Source organism: Aphelocoma coerulescens, chromosome 2, assembly GCF_041296385.1.
Source record: "Aphelocoma coerulescens isolate FSJ_1873_10779 chromosome 2, UR_Acoe_1.0, whole genome shotgun sequence".
Taxonomy (NCBI): Eukaryota; Metazoa; Chordata; class Aves; order Passeriformes; family Corvidae; genus Aphelocoma; species Aphelocoma coerulescens.
In genome coordinates this window covers 133,680,172-133,701,305 of record NC_091015.1, presented here as the reverse complement: position 1 = coordinate 133,701,305, position 21,134 = coordinate 133,680,172, and positions in this window count along the sequence as shown.

Below are 21,134 nucleotides of genomic sequence, written 5' to 3'. Positions count from 1 at the left end.
GTCCCTGGGACTCAATATGATTAGGAATACTACTGGGAATGGAAAACCCAGAAAAATTTACCTCATGACTATCCCCATCCTCAAGACACACAATGATATCAGTTTCTAAATCTAAATCTCTTAGTAAATCTCAGTTCTGCCTTTAGGGCTTGTTGCTGTAGGTATTCTTTTTTCTTTGCAGAATTTCTGATCTTTATCAACATTCAACATTTCTGAGTAAAAGGCATTTCTCTTGAATGGCCCGTGTACTTTCACAGCTGTTTGCAGCCTGACAAGTAGAAATACGGAATGTTCTTTCTTTTCTCTCCATTATGCTTTAAATGATGAAAGAAGGAAGAGAGCTCATTGCCAGTAAAGATGCAATTGAACATACAAATTACCTTGTCCCACATACCAATTAAACCCATGTGAGATTTTTATTGAAAAAACCTCAAAGATCTTAATTTAAATCCAACTAATTCAGTTTTCACTTATGAGCTAGCAATAATGTTCTTGAAATCTCAGTTCAGAATGAAATATTATTTATTTATAGTAGATCTGAGAGAATGAAGAAGAAGAGGGACAACAGAAAGGGGAAATACCATTCACTGGGCTGAGCCAGGGGGGCAAAGAGAGTAGGGTAAGAACTTCAATAGGGGAAATGGCAGCTAAATGATGCTGAGATGTGCAACTTAACTTGAAAACACACTCTCTAACATCTTTTTATTATTGTGTTCAGTTTTCCAAATAAAATAGGATTGTGCAGTTAGAAACTTCTTATCTGATCAGATAAATCTACTGACAAAGTAACCATAAACTGAGAAAATTGACAGCTGCTATTGTGGTTGCTGGAACTTGGGAGCTATTTCCTCTTGTGAGGTAATGTATTTTCATGGCATATAAACTAACATTACACACACAAAAAAGAAATCGATTTGAAGTTAACTATTGCAATAGATGTTCATAGTTCTGAGGAAAGGTGATAGCGCAATTTTGCTTTAAATACTTATTTGTATTTTTTTCATCAACAAAATCACTATGGATTTATCTGTACGAATTAGGGATAATTACTAGGACTGCACAATAATTTAAATCCATCCTTAACAGTAGTGGATTTTGTCATAGTGACTGCATTGGAGGACCTCATTCTTCTAATGTAATCCTACCATGTACTTAAAAGGAATCACTGACATAACCTCTTCTAAAACTTCTTTGCATCTTCACAGTCTCGGACTTCTCTTGGTATTCTTCTTTTCTTTTTTTTGATTTCTGTATTTTTACTTTTTTTTCTTTTTGTTTTAATCATTTGGAATTCTGTCCCTCCTTCAGCCTACAAAATCTAAGGATATCCTTCCCTAAATCTAGCAACAGATGAAGACAGCTGCAGATAAAGTAACTTGCTGAAACATCAGCTGCAGCCAGCGGTTCCAGCTTGTTGGAACGCCACCATCTATATGCTTGAGAGACTTTCTGGAACCATACAGCACTACAGATGACTGCTAGGGGAGTCATAACATAAGACATGCAGATGTTCCTACTTACTCCACCCAGTCCCAGTTTAATACACTGAACTGTCTTAGCTTCTTAAGGAAGCAAGAAATGATGAGCATTAAAATGCCATGGACCACTAGTTCATGACATGTACTTCTCCCTTGAACCAAAAATCCTGATACCATGAGAGCAAAAGAACAACTGCGGTCTTACTTCTATGCAACATCTCAAAAAAAGAATACACCTGGGACTTTCTGTCCCTCAGAAAACTGTTTACAGAAGAGCAGAGTTTAAAAAAAGTGAAGTGAATCACTAGTAAAGTCTTCGCTAAATTTGTAAGAGGCCTGAAAGGCTGAAGGAAAATTTTACTGATTGTAGGAGCCCTCTTTCTTTTTCTTTTTTTTTTTTTAATGTCTCCTAGCACATTTGAACTGTAACATATTGATAGGGTAAAACATATAAGGTAGATGTGTAAGGATGCTAGGTTTTAAGTATTAAAATAAGAGTGCTGAAACCCTCTCTCCCTCTCTCCATCACTGTGAATGCTTATGTTCTCAGAGCCACAGCCTGGGAAGAATAGATAGGAGACAAACAAGAAAAATATGGAAAAAATTATCTCCTCTGTGCTTTTTACACAGGACATAGGGTTTGAAGGCACAACAGAGAAAATTCCCTGTTATGAGGGAGGTCTGGAAAGCCTGTGTCTGTGTGAAGTTTTCCTTTTTGTAGTGCCCCAAATTAGATGATGAACAAAGCTCTTGGGCCAGCCGTTCCCAGCTTCAGCAAAAGCCAGTGGAATGTAAAGCTGCTCAGTTCCACCAGTTTCCTCAATCTGCAAATGCAAATTGGTTTTCAGGAGGGAAGAAAATTATTTATTTCAACATCATACCAGTAAGAGTCCCAAAAGCTTTCTGTCTTATCTTTGCTAAATATCTTGGGAAGACTCATGCTATAAGAAACTCAGTAGTGCACAAATAAAACCCAAAGGAGGCAACGAAAAGAGCTTTCATTTCAGCACAAGACTGATCCACTTACCTCCCTTTATTAAAATACATCGACTTAGCTTTCAGCCATTCCTTACTTCAGATGATAATGAGTACTAGGAGCTATGAAAAATAAAATCACAAGCATCTGATATACCAGAAATAGAGCTCCAGGAATCAAAACTTCATCTTGAACCTATCTAATCAAGTTGATACGTCATCTACCTTAATTTCATGAGCACCACATTGTGACCCTAAAGTCAAGCTCAGAGTGACAGACACCATGATGGCATCCTAAAAGTACTCAGTAGCTGGAGCGTGTTCTCTCCAGTGTCTCTGCCACAGTCACCTGAAAGCTGCTCAGGAGATGCTCTCAAGACCTCTGTAGTTTTTTTCTGTCTTTCTAAAAGAGACCACCGGGATTTATTCTCCCTCTCCCTTTTTCACACAGTAGAAGAGTGGTAATTGGGAAGCTGAAGTGCAATATCCTCCTGTCATGCAGGCAGGCAAACCCCCATTTCCTGGGAAGCTCTTTAACCACAAGACTATAAACAATGCACTAGGGTGGGGTGGGAGGGGAGAAGTTCCCACTTTGAAGATAAGTCATTGTGAAGGCATCAGCTCTGTGTTCATCATGCCAGAGAGAGAGCATGACAGTGAGCAGGCCTGGTGCCTACCATCAGAGAAAGGGTGGTAGGGTCTCACACTTTGCAGAAAAAACTGTGTATACCAGGTTAGAGCTTCATGTTGCAAGAAGAGAAAGAAATCCCAGATGTCTTTCAGCAGAGTTGGATCCTTTTGTAAAGCAGTTATTAATACTTACACTTTGCATAGGGATCCTCCAGAAGGATATCTGTCCATCATATATCAAGTGCCTATAAGTACTTCTTTACATCTTGGAGGCACACAAAAGGGCAAGGTCCCAGACAAATATAGCTAGCCTTAGATGGCTATGTTACTTACTTCTGGAACACTGGATCCCTCACCTTTGTGCCAGGCCTACCTCCTATGTTAAATGTAGCCCAATATGTGCTGTGAAAATTAGGTCAACTGTCCATAAGCAGACCTGTTATAAACTGCTGAATATATTTATGGCTGGCAATTTAGCTGTCTCACTGTCCTCCATATTACAATATTACTGAAATTCACCCAGACACTTTTTAACCGTCCTATATTGGAGGATTATCCAAAGAATTTGGGAATCTTAGCAATCAAGACATCTGCTACTGCAAAACTAAAAAATTAAAATTGTCTGTGTTCTTCTGTAAAAAGAAATTTTGCCTGAGTCTGCTCCCACCCAACAATGGATGTCATGCCATTCACTTCAAAGTCTGATCTGGGCTTAGACGTTTAGCAGGAACTGGATCAATTGTTTTACTTCCCAACAGAGCAAGGAAGACAGAAGTGCCTGATAGACTTGATTAAAACAGACTGGATTAAATCAAAATGTTTACATTGACAGGGTCATTGACAGACCCAGAGGATCACCTGTGCAACCTCACTAAATTTGGAGAAGGAAAAGACATGAAAATGTAAATAGACATAAAAGCTATCCTGTTTTGATTACCTTTCTTGATAAATCAAAAAGTTAAAACTAAAAAAAAACAAAAACAAAACCAAAAGAAACAAAACTAGAAAGCCTGAACTAACAGTTTGGTTGCACACAATTGCCAAATGAGATCAATAGCAAACTTCCAGGATGGTTGGCAATAATTAGAACAAATGCTATTCTAGATTGCTGACACACACATGTCCTGACACAACACAGGCATAAGTGAATAGCTCAGAAGAGTATGTTGTGGAGATTGACCCTAGCACAAGTGCAGGGATGTAAATGGATATAGTACTGCTGGCAGTCTTTGCAGCATTAGTGCCAGCACACTTGTCTGGCCAGTGTTCCCTCGTGACCTATGGTTACCAGATGTGCAAGAGCTGTCTCATGATAACCTTCTATCTCTGCTTTTCAAACAGTAAGGATAAGTTTGTTTTGAAGAGGCAGCTGACAGTATAGGAAACAGACAGGTTTCTCTTTCAGGATCAGCTAACCACATGCAGATGTGCCTGCCAAGTGCCTTATCCTTTTCATAAAAATGATATCTTACTCATTCCTAGCACAGGAATCTCTTCATGTTTTTCCTCCTCTGCCATCTACAATGGTATTTATCCCTCTCTAACCCTTCCAGTCAGCACCCTAAACTACTTCCATTGCAGACCGGGGATGAAGCAAAAATAGAGGCAAAGCCACTTTTTTCATGGAGGGACAAATGTCCCTTAACTCTCTTTCCAACCAGTATGTAAATGGCTCGCAAGTACTGCCTTAACATTCAATGAAGCCAACTGTTGGACAGGCCTGAATCTAAGGGCATGTTTCACTAACTTCTCTCCTTTGGTAACAGTGTACCAAAATCTAAAAGTCTTGAGTTTCTTTTCTTGCCTTAACACCTTTGGACTTCAGCACAAAGGTGGCCTCAGTCACTAATAGGAACCAGATGACCTTCTCCTTTCACAGGTCTCTTATTGGGTTACACATTTCCAGTAAAATCTCCATAAAAGTGGCTGAAAAGACTATTCATGAAAACTATAATATGTAATGCCTAGTCCATAGATGCGAGTACTGCAGCACCACAACACTTTGCAGGTTCTGATCTAACAAAATTCACATCATTTGCAAGATTTGCTCACGGCCTCAAACTTTCCTTGGTAGGTGGATACTTCTTTTCTTGTGGTTTGGAATCAAAGACATCTGGCTATGGTCATTCTTTTCATCTTCTCATCTGGATAGTTTTTACAGTTCAGGACAATATGGTAGTTACTATTCTATGTTTCTGTATTGAATGAATACACAAGTGCCTGAGGATCTCTCTCCTGCAATTTTTTCCCCATTCCATGAACATCATTTGTACCTGCATATCCAGTAATGACTCTGTTTTTCCATAGCCAGAATACAAAGACATTACAAACACATAACTGAAAACATTGGAAAAAGCTTTCTGGGCAAAGATGTAATTTATGTAAATGAAACTCAAGAAGTACTTTTCCCTTTCCCTACTGATTAGTGTTTTTCTCTTGAAGCCTTCTGGCTTTGGGGCTTCCATTTTGGTGTCAACATTCTGGGCTCTGAAAGAGCTGAATGGTTTCAGAGCCTCAGTCAGGAAAAAACAAACCCAAATGTCAGCCTTACACTTATTAAAACAATAAAAGCAATGATAATGCAGAAATAAAGTGTTTACAGATTGTTTGCCATATTACATTACTAGCCTTAAACATAAGCCTTTAATGAAGGAATGCCACATTAATAGGGCACCAGGAACCACTGAAGGATAAAAATGGTGCAAGAACCCCTGACATGGTCAATCCTTCCTTTAGAAAAGCAGACAGTTTTCCCCAGTAGCTTAAATCTTGCAACCCTTCCCTCCACAACCCATCATAGGTCCCATAATAAGTATGTACAGCTTGCCACATAGCCACAGAAGTGGAGAGACTGTGAAAGCTGAAGGGGAGATTCAGTCTGTTGGGTGGGTTAAGTAGATGCCATGAAAACCAAGCACAAAGGCTGTGGTTTTACATGACATAATTGATTTCTTCTATGAACAGCAAATTAGGGAACACTCAAAAGGAGAAGCAATTCTCAAGTTCCTGCTGAGACATATGTGAATTGTTCTAATACATATTTATTAATTTTGCCCTAGAAGCTTTATTAATGGAAATTTATTAGGAACCACCAAAAGTTATAGAGACATTTAGCAACAGAGACTTTGAATAAACATCCTATCAAGCCAAATAACATTGAAAGGAACAAAGCAACAACATCGAGGCCAAACATCAGAGTAAAGAAAGCTAATATGCCAATCATTTAGAAATGGAAGCCATCTCCAACTAGAAGAACAAGAAAATTAAAATTCAGTCTAAAACCGTAACAATGGAAAAAGTAGTAAAAGAAGAAAAGCATGGACACTATAGTAACAGGACTTTACATCTTCCTTCTCCTATGATGGTGAGTTTTTGTTTCCTAACAGATTTTAATGTGCCTTGAAAATAGACAAAAACATAATATAAAAGAAATACATAATTTGCATTACTGTTTATTCTGTAATGAAACTTTCATATGATGCAAAAAAAAATCAGATTAGTTCAAAGCTATCCTGACTGAAAGTACTGCAAAAGGAGTTAACAACATTAGATATTAAACAACAGATGAAAATCTGGGTCAATGAGCAGAACCGGACTTAAGTGAATATACAAAATGATAGGTTGTAAATTTGCTGTGACCATTTGACAAGTCTTCATCTATCCATAGCTGTTGGATCATTGGATAATAAATATCAACTGCATAGTGAGGTTCAGTCAAAAAGGCAAACCAACTAGGACAAAGATACTACTGAGGGACTAAGGTTCAAAGCGCTGAATACCTTCAGTGCACACTCTCCTGAAAAACATGTGCAGTTCTGGTTGCCCTTTATCAAAAAGGACACAATAAAAGGTAGAAGTGCAACAAAAAGGTTCAATAGTAGTAAATGGTTCTGTGCGAGGGAGAACTTTTCTCTTTGGAAAAGAGATATCTAGCAGGGGATACAAGATCATAGGAAAACTCAGTTTGGAAGAGACCTCAGGAGGACTCTAGTCCAACCACCTATTTTTTAATAGGGTGGCCTCTGGGGTTTATCCAATTGGATCTGGAAAACCTCAAAAAATGTTAACTGCCCCTCTCTGGATAACCTCTTACACTGTTCCACTGGCCTCATGGCGTAAAAGCTTTTCTTTATAACTCATCTAACAGTTTCTTGTTTCAACACGTCCATTGTCTTGTCCTCACATTGTGAAAAGCCTGGCTCTGTTTTCTTGATGACCCAGTCTCAGGTATTGAAGGTTGTTATTTGGGTCTACATGAAATCTTCTCTTCCATCTTGGGCCAGTAAAATGGTGACATTCATGGAAAACACAGATAATGATCACTCCTTTTTTTCATAACATGAAAGGCAGCAAACAAAATTGTTTAACAAAGAGTTTATTAAAAAGTATAATCACTCTTGTTTTTCCTCTGAAAAATACATAGCTGTAGATGACGTATAAGTGTGGGAAATTTGAGACTTTGCAGAATTAATCGCCACATGATTTTGTCTCCTAGAAATAGGCTTTTGAACCCTCAATTTGTGTAGACAGTCTGTAGGACCTTTAAACAGGTCTATGTAATGTCCATTCGTTTGGGAAACACCTTGTTCAAAGACTGTTAGAATCTGGGAATGTTTGCAAGAAGAAGCACCACCCTAAACTTTCCCAATCCTTGTATACTTTTCTGTATTATCTGCTATTTGTTGTTGTTAAAAACAGGGTGATGATCTAATGCTTGACACAGGGCTCATGATACTATGTGGCTTTAGTCACAGACACTGAAATATTGGCACAGGCTCGTGGGCCAGGTGCAAGCTCTGCTCCACACTGTGTCCCTGTCAATGCCTGTTGGTTGTTTAGTCTTCTTTCTACTGCAGCAACTTCTGGCTACTGCTGGATTTTCTCTCAAATATACACCCTTGACCAGCTTAATGGGAATATGGTAAACAACAACAGCTTGACTGTGTAAATAGAGAAATGAATGTTTAAAGAACACATCACTGCATCAGATCAACCACAATGAAAATGCAGGAGCAAGCAGGAAATAAACTGATTTTACAGGCTTTTGTTACCATCATGGATGCAGAGAAATATTCAAGTATTCAAAGAGGTGGAGTGCTTCTCTGAAAGGCGTTATATTTCCATATATAATTTTATTTATCCTTTTATCCTTAAGCCACCCACAAGAGCTTTTTGAAACAGAGATCTGTTTCCATTCATGATTCAGTATTGTGTGCAGACAGCAGTGGAGTTACACTTCATGACAGGCAATCTTCAAAAGGTTTGTAGGTTCAAAGTTTGCATGGGCTTATCTGAATTTCTCAGGTCTGCGAATCTCATGGTATCAGCCTACAGCCTGGTACTCGAAGCACTTCCTGGAGAAATCCCAGATGGAAACAGAGACATAATTTGACTTCAGAGGGCCCAGACCAAGATATGCATTCAAGCCCCTGATAGGTTTAAGAGAGGGCTGAAGATACAGTGCATGCTGGCAAAACATGCACAGACCCTTTTGTGCATGCCCTTTTGTGCATAGATTTTTTGATTTTTCATGAGGATCCCACAGGAAAAAAACATAGAAAGTCAATTTCCACACATCAAAAAAGAGGCATTTTGTGGATTTTTCATGATTCTAATACATTCCAAAATTCAACAGTTTCCATAGATAATATTTGCGGTATTGCTTTTTTTTTACACAAAGAAAAGTCAACAATTAAATCTCATAAAACTGAATGCGCTTTATCTCCCTCACGAGTGACCAGTCTTCTGGTCGTTCCTTATGTTGTGAGGTGCATTTTGCCAATGACACCTCTGCTTTCTCTCTATCTGTGCATGTCATACTCATCTATTCTGCAGTTGCTCTCTCACTTGTGCCTATCTGCGACATCCAAAACAATATAGCAATACACTAGTGACCTGCTGACATGCCACTGCTTTAGCTTCTGGGTACTTCTCAAGAGCACTGTAAATTTGCAGGAAAGTAAAACCAATGGGGGGGACTATTTTTTCAAATGCAATCATTCCCATACTGACAGCTCTATAATGAAATACTCCTGTCTTAAAAAGTGTTTTAAAGTCTTGTTTTTGCCGAATAGCAAATAGGAAGTGTTGGGGCCAATGCAGCACACCGACCGATGCAGGGGGCGGGGTTAGGGAGGAGCCAAAGGTTTTCATGCGCGCAGGAAGATACAAGAAGAAGAAGGCAACATGGTGGGGCCGAACCACATGGCCGGGGCCATCTTGGCTGCTACTTAGAGGCGGCACGGTGAGGGTTTTAGGGGCTGGGATAGGGGTTTAGGGGAGCTCCTGAGCCGGGGTGATTAACCCTAGCGTGGTAAGGGGACAGGGGAGACACGGAAGGGTCAGAACATTTTCCGATCTCTCCTGAGGGTCAGAGGGAGAGAATTGGAGGTTTCTGTTTCCAGATGACTAAGTGAAACAAAACAAAGGTTTCTCGCGCGCAAAGACCGCCCACACACTGCTAAAATAAACTCCCAAATCTGGGGACACTAAACTTGAATCTTCTCTTGTTAGGAATGTGTTTTTTTTCTTGCCAAGGCTTCCATGAGGCGCGACCTCCTTCACCTAGACAAGAACCCACCCCCAACCCTCCACCCAAACCGAGGCAAAAGGATTAAACTAAAAAGAAAAACGATCCCCTGAACCAGGCCATTCCCGCCTCCTTTCTGAGGCTTACCAGCACAAAGAATATCCCAACTCTTTTACCAGGCCCACCAGGCTCCTCTTAGGGCTTTCCAGAACGGAGAATCAACTAAAAGCACTCAGTTTAGTCCCTCACTGCCAGCTGACCTCTATTAAGAGCACTACTCCTCTCCAGAGGCTACCGGCTGTCCCTTCAGTCGGGGAAATGGCTTCCCAAAGGCGACTAGGCTCTCCAGGGCACATATCGTATGCCGCACACTGGGCGCCATTTGTTGTAACCGCTGGACTCTGCCTAGCAGGCTGCTGCTCCCTGAGAGCTCAGCGAGGGTTTCCTAGGGCCATGCAATCAGTCGCATCCCAGAGTCCATTTTGGACGGCCCCACGGTCTGGCTCCGGCAGCCAGCAGCATTACAACGCAGTGGATGGTAAAGAAGGTAGAGAAGGGTCTCTCATGAGGGTTTGAGATGGCTTTAATCACATCTTATCCCTACGATGTTCAGAGGTAGAGAGACAACGAGGTCTGGGTGCGGGGTCGTTTTGTCAGGGGCCCAGGGGCAGTCCCTGGGCAGGGTTGGGGTACAGGAGCAAATAGGGAGAAACTGAGGGAGTGGCCAGGGCTAGGGCAGGGAACGGGGGGAACATGTGAAATAGGAAAAGCAATGGATTAACAGATCCCCACAAGGAAGTATGGCTTACTAGTACATGTAATTCCTGACTTTTCAGTTTTATAATTTTAGCGTGGATAAGTAACTTGCTGTAGCAGCAAAGAAGATCATTTATATATGAACAATTGCTAATTGAAAATTAATTGCAACATACTATCTGACATACCAGCCCCTTTAAGTGGATCCAGTATTACAAATGACACATAAAATATGGATGAAGCAAGTTTCAAACTGCATGATCCTTCTTTTTCCTTCAGATTTTGAAAGTGAGGGAAACACACTAGAAGAAAGTCTTGACCAGAAAATCTTGGCTAGTCCAACAGCAGAATGTGTATAGCAGTGTCCATAGTTCCTGCAACATAGTTGTCTTGTTTAGTTCCCACAACATAAATCTGTATCTCCCTCATATCACTTTGACTCTGTTAGAGATTATGTTACAGATATTTTTGGGATTAAAATAATTCTGTTGTGATGTTGATAAAACAGATGTCTTTCTCCTTAATATCAATTTCTCATAATATTTTTCTGTAGATGCAGTTCTGTTGTCACTGATAATCATTCCAGTTGAAAACAATTTATCTGCCATGCAATAAGTGCAACAGCAATTGCTCCCTAGTATCATTTTTCTACTCATTTAGTGGGCATCTAGTGACAAAATATGAATTAAGCATGCCATAAGAACATCTCTGTGGAGGTTAGATGAAGAGGTAATTTCTCTGAAATAAAGGAGTAGTATTTGGATAATGGAGAAACACAAACTTTTGAAATACTTAGAAGCTAAGAAAAAGCAGAATTTTGCAAGTAGACATCACTGAGCCAGCCTATTTCAACAAGCTCATTATGCTTAGGTGATACAGTGTGCTCTTAATACTTTCAGAAGAAGCATGGCTTTTAGTTTCACAAATATGTTAGGAGTCATCTTATGCTATGACTTCTTACCAGCAAATAGCTACAGACAGCACGGCAGACTCAGTACACATTTCATCTTAAACTCAGGAACCACAGCACAGAATGCATTCATTTAGTTCATTTTGCAAAGATCGTACATAACATGCAGTTCATCTGAATCTCAGTAAAACATGATTTTGAGAGTTTGCCAGCTTCAGAATATTCCTGGGAATATTTATCATTGGTGTTCTCCATTTCCTTTCTTGATCCTCTCCTTGAAAGTCAGCCAAGCAAATGTGGATAAATATATCTGATAGTTTCTAAAATGTCTCAGCAACTAATCAGAAATAACTGGACCAGCTCTTGCAAAAGTAAAACTGAATATCTGCCTCTTAATGTGTGGTTCTTAAATGTAGGACCTTATCTTTAATAAACAGGCCAAGTTTTTGTAGTTCATTTAGAGTAGTTTTACTGGGTTTTATAAATATACATGAAATTAAGGAGATCTGTATTAGTTGCTGCTTTTTTTGTCCTATTCTAAATATTAATCTCCTTAGTCCATAAAGGAAAGTTAGTCTTTAATATATAATTTTTTACAATCTTAAGATGCCTTTTATTCTGAAGATTAATGGAAATAGTAGAAAAAATGATGAACAAAATTCCCCCAGTTCATATTTAATGCCTTAATAAAATCCAGATTTTGATTATGCAGATGATGAAGCAGAAAAAATTCTTTCTTTTCATTAAAAGAATACATTAATAATCCAAATCCAGGTTGTATTCTGTTTTTCACTTTGACTATCATCATTCATATAAATGTGCCTGTCTGGCAAGGACTTTGAAATATAGATGTACTCTTGTGAGATACACTGGCTTTCCTGGAAAGTAAAGTGTTTTATTTCTCCATTAAACAGTTACAACAGTGTTGGACACACCAGCAGTCAGTGTGCTTCCACCATCTTGACCACCAAGAACAGGAAAGAATTAAAAGGTGTTTTCTGAAGCTGTTACAGCTTCTTAAGCTGTTTCTTAAGCTGTTACAGGACTGATCTTTCTGACCCTTTTCAAAGTGAAAGGCCTGCACTAAGGATTTCTTAGGTTAAAATAACTGACATAATATTAAAATGCTGCTACCTTAGAGTCCTTTCTGTTGATCATAACTTCAGTGTTTTTTCCTCATGAGTTAAAACCACATACTCTCCTGACGTGTTTCTTCAGGATCCTCACCTACTAGCACTTGTCCTCTAGAGAAGAGAGAGAAAGGAATAGTTCTTTTTATGTGCCCCCTAAAAAAAGAATCTATGAATGAACTCTATATTCTTTCCCTTATTTATTTTTGAATAATATAAATGTAGTAGATATATTATCCCTTTGTCCTTCATCTCTCTAGAAGCCAACTCACAGAAGTACTTACAATTGTAATGCCAATTAAATTGTCTTCTTCCTTGCAGTAGTAACAGCCCACGATTCGGTAGCAGCAATCCCAAGTTCTACTTGCAAGATCTTACAGTGAAGGCATCCTAGAGAAATTGTGCATCTTTACCTGCCCATGGCTTTTAGTGGGTGAGATAGGTTCTGCCCGGCAGTAACTCCCTACCGAGGGGAGGGGAAGGTGGTGAAGTGTGCAGTCTCTGGCCCTTTAGGTTTGTATGGCTGGGGATGCTGAGATTTATATCTGGTGATAAAAACATGCCATATTCTTGGGCTTTCCTTGTTCTGCTCCATTGCAAAAAGCGCTTGTCCATGCCCCCTCTGCACCATCCCTCCACTCCCCAGTTACATTATTTAAGAATAACATGATCAGGTATCTTGGGATTTTTCTTCTTGGACTGAAACATGTTTAACAAAGCTTATAATGAACTCAACGTGCTTTTCAAATATTCACATGACAAAAAAGTTCAATACAAAAAACCCCCACCATCAAAAGCTCATTGCATGCCTCTGTGGATTTCCTTGTGGTTACATTACACCCTAATAGAATTGTAGGCACTATGATAAAATGGAAATTTACTGAAAATGACAGCTAAATGTTGAGTACATCCCACCCTCTTGGCAATTTCTGTATGTGATTTCTAAATACTTCATTAACCAGAATCATTTACAGAGATTTCTATGGGATCTAGTAAGGCTCAAAGAAGAAGAGTTTGTAAAGCAGTAATATTAATATTGACTGTCTAGTTTTTCTTTCACTGTGTGTTCTTAGCATATGTGTCAATTAGATTAAGTCTCTTCTGTTGGGGCTTGACTAGAACAAGTGACATGAAAAAGTGAAGTTGCAGAGATTTAATTTGAAGAGACAGTAAAATAAAAGGAAAATAGACCTAATCCCAGGCATAAAAATATATCATATTATGTATTGCCTTGACTGTCCAATCAAGCCATCAAGCATGAAAAAGATTCCTCTGACTTCCATTGCCCAGACTAATTTTATCCTCAGCTGTGTTCAGAGGTTTTTTGATTTTTTGATACAGCATGTCCCTGCTTGCAGGGCTTTTACTACCAGCCTTGAAGTTGGTATTATCATACTTTTAAAAGTGGAATATATATGTGGAAAACGATATCTCTCACAAATGATACTGCAAACTTTAAGATTTTATGGAAAGTTTCATCATTTCACTATTTACCTGAAGTCCTTGCTCTGAGATTCTTGGGGTTCTAGAAGAATTTTGTCTTTTTTAATGACGTTTTAAGTCAGTAATGGTTGTGCAGAAAAAAAATAAAATATGTACTGTTCTTACTTATCAAAAAAACTAAAAAACCCCAAACCACTGACTCCTAGAAATAAAAGTATTCTTAGAGATACGGTGTGCATTTCACATCAAATTCAAAACAGTCATTCTGAGTATTTGAGTTTGGCAATGTGGCAAATATCTCAATAATAAAGTCAGTATTTTTATCTAAACTTGATCCTTTAATACATCTTTCCGTTGGCTTCATGCTGTATAATATGCTGGTCTCTTGCAGTGTTAGTTTAGACGAGCTAACTAGATGTTTATGATATACTCACTACCATGATATCATTCTGGATACCACTGCACCCAGTGGAGATTGCTGAACTTCTGGCATCCTTGCTTTGTATTTCTGGTTCTTGAGCATTTCACTTCATAGAAACATTTATATCAATAGACCAAAATAAGACCTGGTCTAAGCAAATTTAACCTCATTTTAGGATCAACACAACAGTGGATTAGGACCTGTCTGCACCAAGGCTAAATATTTTCTAATATATATATATATATATATTTTTTTTTATATATATATATATAATATATATATATATTATATATATATATAATATATATATATATAATATTTATACAGTGAAAGCAATATTATGATACTAACTAGGAGTACCACAACCTTTGTCTTTTAAACCTCTTTAGCAGCATTAATTACAGGAATTAAAAATTATGTGAATGTAATTTGGAATATATAATCTACACTGAAAATAATATTTCAATACTTAGAAACACATCCCACCATGTAATGTTTCTTGGAATGGAGAATTTAATTTTTTTTTTCTGCAATAAAGGTAATTATAGTGTAGATACGGTTTTCATTGCAATCACTGCTATAGGGATTAATAAAACAACTCATAGAGGATTCATACATAAAATCAGTAAAAAATAAATTTTATGATAAAGGTTGTACTTACCCCAGTTTGAGAGAGTTCAAGCCACCTAAAGACAAAGCCAGAATACACTGTCATTTAAAGTAAACAGTAGTAATTTTAAAATAAACTTTTAAACTTGTCAAAATAGCTACAAGACACAGGAGAATAGTATTACAGCTTCGTGTAAGCAATGTATTCACTACCTCAAAAAAACCTCTCCCTTTTACAAGGAAAGGAAATAACACAAAGGGTCTTCTATCATCGACTTGGTTTTATCTCCTACTCTCTGCGGGTACTGATTTTTAGCCTATCTCACTTCATGACCCTCAAGACTATTTGCCCTACTGCAGTAGAATCTTTCAAGATGAGAATCAAAGATTATCCCTTCTTCTCTTGTTAGCTCTTCATCAATACTGTTTTGTTACTTTATCAGAGCTTCAGCTGCCACATTTGCACTTTACAAGTCACTCTGCAGTATGATTAATCCATGTCTTCAGTTGTCTTGCAAATGTACCACTATCACCTCAGAAAGCTGCTTGTTTCCCTCCTGTTTTCTGTCTGCTGCTTCTCATTTCTGCACAAAATTCCAAAGCTGATATCCATCTTGTTTTCAAAACTCATTCCCTTATCATCAGTTTAATGCTTTCTCACTTTTCTCCCTCATGCTTTCAAAACTTTGCGGGTCTTCCTGTTCCAAACACTTACAACTGTGCCTCACTTATCTATTCCTTAATGCCTTTTTTTAAAATGGCTGTCAAACCTTATTTATCTGCTTTCCTTCTTCTTCTCCACTATCTCCCTTGATCTTTTGTAGCTTTTGAGCAATGTCTCTTGGTCTATCTTCTTCTTCTTCTTCCGCTCTCCTCATTAGGCATTCCTAAATGGAAAGGGATCTTTACAAATTTTATCTTCCATAATCCACTCTTCCTTTACTACTGAGCCATATAACTCACTGCTCTCACAGTAGTATCTAATCTTCTCCAAAGTTACTTTTCTCAGGAATTTTTCTTCCTCTATTACAATTACCTTAGCACTGTCTATTTCAGTTTTTTAGTTAGCATATTTTAATACTTTGTTCATAGAATCATAGAATGCTCAGATTGGAAGGGACCATAAAGATCATCGTTCCAGCCCCTATGCCATGGGTAGGGGCACCTTCCACATTGCTCAGAGTTCCATCCCGCTTGGCCTTGAAGACTTCCAGTGATGAGGCATTTACAACTTCTCTGGGCAACCTGTTCCAGTGCCTCACCACCCTCACAGCAAAGAACTTTCTCCTAATGTCTAATCTAAATCTGTTCTCTTTCAGTTTGAATCCATGGCCCTTCCTGTCACCACATGCTCTTGTAAAAAGTCCCCTCCATTTTTCTTGTAGGCCCCTTCAGGTATACTGAATGGTGGCAATTAGGCCACCCTGAAGCCTTCTGTCCTCCAGGTAAACAAACCAAAGTCCCTCAGCTTCTTGTCGTATGAGAGGTGCTTCATCCCTCTAAGCATCTTGGTGTCCCTCCTGTGGACTTGCTACAGCAGGTCCATGTCCTTCCTGTGCTGGGCACTCCAGAGCTGGACACAGCACTCCAGGTAGGCCTCATGAGGGCAGAGTAGAGGGGCAGAATCCCCTGCCTTGACCTGCTGGCCACACTGCTTCTGATGCATGCCAGAACCTTGTTTGCTTTTTGAGCTACAAGTGCACATTGCCAGGTCATTCCCAACCTCTCACCCACCAGCACCCCCTAGTCCCTCTCAGAAGGGCTGCTCTCAATCTGTTCATTGCCCAGCCTGTGTTGAGACCAAGTGTTTCCCCAAACCAGGTGCAGCACTTTGCACCTGGTCTTGTTAAACCTCATGAGGTTCCCAAGGGCCCACTTTTCAAGCTTGTCCATGCACCTCTGAATGACAGCCTGTCTTTCAGGTGTCAACTGTACCACTCAGCTTGGTGTCATCTGTAAATTTGATGAGGGTGCATTCCACCCCTTTGCCTATGTCATTAGTGAAGATTATTCTCTGAACTGACTAGACATACCTTCAAACTGAATGGACAAGTGGTGATCAACTATAAAATCGTGAGGCTATTTCTTCTGCCTATCATGGTCATGTAAGTGAAGAATTATCTGCAGTTCCAAAACTGGTGCCCACTGTTAAAACAATATCTAATATCTGATAATTCCTTGGCCATTAAAGTATGTCATTAGCAGTTAAAAAAAAAGCTTGTAAAATTGTTTGAAGTGAATGACAGTTTTTAAATTTTGTTTTGTTTATGTCTAACAACACAGATGACAATACCGTTCATGTTGAAACACACAGATCATACGTTGAAAAATTAGCTGAACTTTTAAGTGAAAATTCTGCCATACTATATTTAAAAGACAAAATGCCATATTAATATAGAGAATATTGTACAGATGCAAGCAATTTCTCAATGTAACTTTTAATTCCTCACATAGGAATTGACTGTTGCTAATGCTTGGAAATACTATCCTGCCTCACAGTGTTCTGTCAGAATGTAATAGAAACCACAATTTGGCACTATATTCCCGTGGTTTGCAGTTCTACATTTATTGTGAAAGTTGTGTTTTGCTGTTGCTTCAGGTTTGCCTGTCACATTCCATGCTGCTCCATATCCATGAGGAGTATTCTGAAGTGAATAGGTTTGCCACAGCAGTGAAATGGAAACTCACTTTTTAATGACATTCCATCATGCGCCATCATAGCTTTGTTTGAGAATATTTGAGACTTACAGATGCATGTTAAAATGGCACATGGAATATCACTTCAGCTGCAAACAAACAGCAAAGTACAAGAAAGATTATCTGTTTAGAATAACAACTTGTTAATGGGGAATATCAATCACAGAACTAGTTTAACTTAAGCAACGAGATCATACTTTGTAGGGATGCACAAACTATAGGTGTCCAATGACTCCCCAGCTCTGTGAAATCAGCACCAGTCTTTATAAAATTATTTTGGAGGCATAATAAAGCAAAGTATAGAAAAGAATCAGCCATGACATATTTTATTGCAAGGTCTTTCTGTCTCCAGTCAAGAAAAACAGCAATGCAAAACAGACTCAAAGAACCACAGTGCTGAAGCTGCAAGAAAATGCACAATGAGTGCATAACTCATTGTCACGCTACAAAATTCAAGTATATTGTTAAAACTCCTTCAATTTGGATAAATCTGCATAACCATGTCAGTTAATTCATTGGATCCATTTCTCACTGAAGTACCAGTCAGGGTAAACAGCTCTCTTCTTTGTAAAATAAATACAAACAGTAAATCTTTGAGACACTTATCAGCTAGAGGACTTAGAAAATGAATCACTTTATCTGAGCTAGCAAAAAGCTGACCAAAACAGACCACAACCTATTAAAAAATACCTGGCCCATAGCTTTTGAGAGCTACTCCTGGTTCTCAGAAGTAATGGGGTAGAAAAAGGAACATCTAAATGATAATTGATACTTAGCAAGGCTTCCCTCAAAACCCACCACCCTATCCACCTTGCAGAGAACTATCCACCTACACAGCCTTCTCCCAGATTTCAGCCTTCCTTTACTATTGAAGAAGAGATACTAAAAGATACTTTTTCAACTTCAGTAGCTTAGATTTCTCACAGTCAAGCCTCAGAAAAGATACAGTCCTTCTGGAATATACAGGCAACTTTCTTCCTGGGCTTTGAACAAAAAAGTTTGTAGGCTGATGCTATAAGCTATCCTTTCAAGCTTTTTTTCCAGAGAGGTTGCCATACAGTTGTCACACATGCTAAATCCTATCAGCAAAATATTTTCACTCATCTGGATCAACTCATGCAGTAGCAGTCAAAGCCTGCCTCCCGTCAACTTACCCAGAGTTTCTTTCTTCCCAAACTGTCTAGCAGCCGAGCAGACTCCCTAGGATCACATGCTCAAATATACCTACTTTCCATAGCACATTTTGACTTTTGGAGTGCTCTTCCATAGCCAGCTCTGCTTACTGCTTTCTCTGTACCATCAAATGCTGTGTTCTGCTAACGTGTTTTTAATAACAGCACGGTACCCCATGCTCTGGGACAGAAATACCAAAACAATAAGATACAACTCAAAATCAAATGGTGCATCAAGAGGCAAGTTTGAGTTAAGAGGAGAGGCTTACTGGCCTTTTCCTCACAGCCTACTTGGGTGGCATCTTCCACCAAGGAGGCAGCCTTCTTTTCATTCAGGTAAAGAAATTCTCCTGCCTATTGAAAGCGAAGGGATTCTTTGCAGTCTGAGCACCCAAGTGCATGACAGGATTATGACATACCCAGCCACCCACATTGTCACAGAGTGGTTTCATTTTAAAAAGAAACCACAAACACTAGGATGAATTTTAAGATGGAGAATGATCTTGAAGCATGGTGCTTAAGCGAAAATGCACATGAGGAACTTAACACACAGACACATATCCCAACAACAACAAAAAAAGCAAAAAAATAACAGATCTGGGCTTTTTTTTCTGTATAATGCAACTATTTCTAAACCAAATAACCAAGAATAAGTCCTCTCAACATGCTCTCCAGCAGGGTTAAGTATATATAGTTGTGATGTCATAGTCTGTAAGAATTCCCTTGGGAGGGGGAGGGGATTAGGCAAGCAAGGTTGTCCATTTTCTTCTCACAGTCTTTCTGCAAACTGACCTCTCAGAGCTCCCCATTCCCTTCAATACTGGCGAGAAATTGGAATGAAACTACATTCACATCTAAATCTACAGATTTCTCCCTATTGCTTAAAATTGCTTAGGTTTATTCTTGTCAAGACCTGGGCCAGGAAAGCTTACGTAGAAAATTAGGTAATCTTGCTCCAAGATATAAACTTCTTGCTGCTCTCAACGCCTGACATTGTCCCCTGGGTTTGATGAGGCAATTTCCCATTTGCATTTTTAAATGAAAATACATTTGAGTCATAGGCTGGGACAGGGCTGTTGCATGTGCCAAGGTATCATGCAGTCAGGGCAGAAGGGAGTGTGTGAGAGCAGGCAAAACCTTCCCTTCTCCTCCCTCTCTCCTCTCTGTTCCCACTTTACACAGCCTCTTTACAGAGAACAGTGAAGGTTGCTGAAGGCAGGAAAGCAGAAAAACCACCTTCAGCCTGGTAAAGAAACACCTACTGAGTTCCTGTCATTCAAAACCAACTTCAGGAGCAGGTACTACGCAGGCACCATTACAAGCTGTCTTCAAAGTCGGCAGAACAAATGTCTTATTGAAATGATTAAATGGTAACCAACTATGTCAGCTTTCTGTAAAGTTCTGTAAAGTTGGCTATTTTTTGTATGTTATATAGTTTGACAACTTTAAAATCAAGTTAAAAATAGATCAGAAATGTTTGAATCATGATTCCACATAATTATTTTACTGTTTTATGTTAATCCAAAGCATGAACATAGTTTCTTGGAAAATCAAAGACAGATTTTAAGAAGCTATTAATGTCAAAGCTCATTACTTAAAGAACAATTAATAATTTCCTTGCATCAAACGAAAAATTTAAATAAATGGTTATGGGAAATCTTCTCTTGACTAAACTGAAAAGTTGCCATCTGTCTTTCATTATCTCTATATAATCTGTCAATAAAATAAAGTAAAATAGATAAAAAAATTCTTATGCATTAGAATAATGCTTTGATAAACTGCTGGTGTTTATGTTAGTTTGCTCTCACTCAGGAATGCACACAATTATAATGCAGAATTTTCTCATAAACGTTCAGGCATATGCTGTAAACTTCTTGGCATCTGAGGAATTTACTATAAAGAAGCTGAAAGAAAGTGGGGGTTTTCTTCATTTCAGAAGTAAAAAAAAAATAGATTCTGTGCTGTCACAGGCTCTAGAACAAACAGAAGTGTTTATGCCATTGAACAGCACTAGCATCTTGAAATTTGTGTGCACAGAGAAGGAAGAGGTTTTAGAAAGGAGGATGTCTCTGACAATTTGTCAGAGGTCCCATGATTTTTATAAAGAGGATACAACTTTTCCATTCTGGGGATCACATGCACACAGTATAAACATGGACTCTCTCTTAATAAAGCACACTGGTAAATACATCCAGAATTACCACATCATCTGTATTTAAATCTTCTGTTTATCTAATATCTTAAATGCAGAGAGCAAGGCACATAGCTGTATTTTACATCAACTATTCCCTTATTTCATATGATTCCATTTAAAGCTAAAGAAGCCTAGCTTGGGCAGCTGTCCTGCTATTTAAGCTGTGGGTCACCAAGTGAGATCATCAGTC